The following is a 2,237-nucleotide window of genomic DNA, read 5'->3' on the forward strand; positions in this document are numbered from 1 at the left end:
CCACTGCCTGGAGTCCATTCTGACCCACAGCACCCCTAGAGGACAGAGTGGAACTGCCCCACAGGGTCTCCAAGGCTGTCAATCTTCACAGAAGCCAGCTGCCACATCTTCATCCCACAGAGCATCTGGTGGGTTTGAACTACCAGAGCTTTGGTTGGCAGCTGAGGGCTTTAACCACTGTGCCACCAGGGCTCATAGCGCTATAACGGATGTATGAAAGTCCAATTTAATACAGTTTTTATTATATTGAAAATTGCAGCTGGAGCAACTGTTGGGTTCAAACTGCCTACCTTTTGCTTAGTAGCCAAGTCCTTTACCAGCACGCCAACCAGGGGTGCCTTTCATAAAGATGACAACCAAGAAGGGCCATGGGGCAGTTCTCCTCAGTGACACGTGGGGTCACAGTGAGTCAGCGTCATCTCCTCAGCACCAACAGCTACCACAGCAGCATGGCTTAAAGAGGCCTCACTGTAACAGAATTGCACACGTCACGTGTAACTTGCTTCCTGCCATTTTTGTTTCATTGTGTGTGCACACATGTGTGGGAAGGGGGCCATGCATGTTTACAGCGTGAAAGTGACCTCCTTGTTGAAGAGTGTGGTCGACACATTGGAAGGTCACTGACTGGTGAGATTCTTTTTCTCTGGTTGTGTGTGTCATTCCTGTCAAACATGAGTATGTCCCAGTCAAGTTTAATGATCTTACACAAGGAAGCCCGAGTCCCTCATTGGGAAACAGGAAAAATGTTCTCCCAAGACCGGGACTTACAGGCTGAACTCGTAGGTAGGTCTGTGTACCGGGGAGCGTACCCAAGACCATGTACAGGGTTGGCAAACAATGGTCCTACAAGTGTATTTTTATGATCTGTAAGAATTCCCAGGTATATAGTGGAGCTGACAAGGGACAAGGTTGTAGTCACTTCTTGGTCACAGCCAGCTACCCAGAGGGACCGAGTAGTTGAACCTATGGGCTTGGGACCGTAGTCTCAGGGGACATCAAGCTCGATTGGCTTAACATACTACACAAAACATTATTCTACCTCCGACTTTGGTGAGTAGCGACTGGGATCTTAAAAGCTTGCTAGCAGCTATCTAGATGCAGCGATGGGTCTTTCCTTGTCCAGAGGAAAGAAGAATGAAGAAAACCAAAGATTCATGGAAACAATTAGTCCTGGCGACTGGTACACCATGCGATCCACAGCCTATACGACTATGAGACCAGAAGAACTAGATGGTGCCTGGCTACCACTGTCAACCACTTGGAGGGGGATCTATGTAGGAGATTCTGGATAGAGGGGGAGAACAATGTGGAACAAAACTTAAAATCACTTGGAAAAAGATAAAAGCGGGGGGTGGGGGGTGGGACCAGGTTTGCTGGTCTGATAGAGCCTGGTAGAATTACTGAGACTATGGCTCCTAGCTGCCCTTCAGGTCTGGAATTGAACCCACACCTGTGGCTTCCAGCCAAAAAAAAGACAGGCATGTGAGCTGAACATTTACTTGAGGTAGATGCACTCCTTGGAAAGAACAAGCATGGGAGAAAGAAGGGCTGTGTGCACAGGGAGACAGCTCAGGGGGCAGGAGTGCATGGAGCGATGGACACAGGGAAGAGGTAACTATGGGGAGGAAGTGGGAGGGAAGCTGTTGCATTGTGGTAAACTGCGGTCAATGTCATGAGATAACGTGTGTGTGAGCTGCTGTGTGGAAAGTGAATTTGCTCTTTAAATTGTCACCCAAATCACACACACACATAAAGACTGGGTCTTGCAGAACCCTGTGCCCTTGACACAGTCCAGGATTAGATGCTGAGGGAAGGGGGCTGGGAGCCAGCACGCTCGCCTCCCCTAGCCGGTGCCTGGATCCTGTCAAGTGTGTTGTCCTTCAGAAAACAGGGCGAAGCTGAGCTCTGCAGAGACCTGTTGCCCAAGGAGGTCTAGACACACGGTCACCCCAGAGGCAAAAGTCACAGTCCCACGAATAACAAGCAGTGGCGTAGTGCCTGAGGCATGTGACTGCTAACCAGAAGGCTAAAGGTTCAAACCCACCAGCCACTCCTCGGAAGGAGAGTTGGGCAATCTACTTCCATAGAGATATCGCCTCGGAAACCCAAGGAGGGGTCGCTATGAGTCAAGTCAAGTCAATGGCAGTGACTTTCGTTTGGGCTTTGCTTGCAGTGGGTGTGGTTTGGGCTCTGCTTCTGTGAAGATTGACAGCCTTGGAGACCCTGTGGGCAGTTCC

The 2,237-nt window shown here is 50.0% G+C and overlaps 1 protein-coding gene across 1 annotated transcript in view; it reads left to right on the forward strand.

Annotated features, from left to right (window-relative positions):
• The window catches only part of STARD13 (StAR related lipid transfer domain containing 13), a 194,731-nt gene that overhangs the window by 125,986 nt on the left and 66,508 nt on the right, over positions 1–2,237 (forward strand). The window lies entirely within an intron of this gene.

Source organism: Orycteropus afer, unplaced genomic scaffold (genome assembly GCF_000298275.1).
Source record: "Orycteropus afer afer isolate SDZICR_OR568_19922 unplaced genomic scaffold, OryAfe1.0 scaffold01092, whole genome shotgun sequence".
NCBI lineage: Eukaryota > Metazoa > Chordata > Mammalia > Tubulidentata > Orycteropodidae > Orycteropus > Orycteropus afer.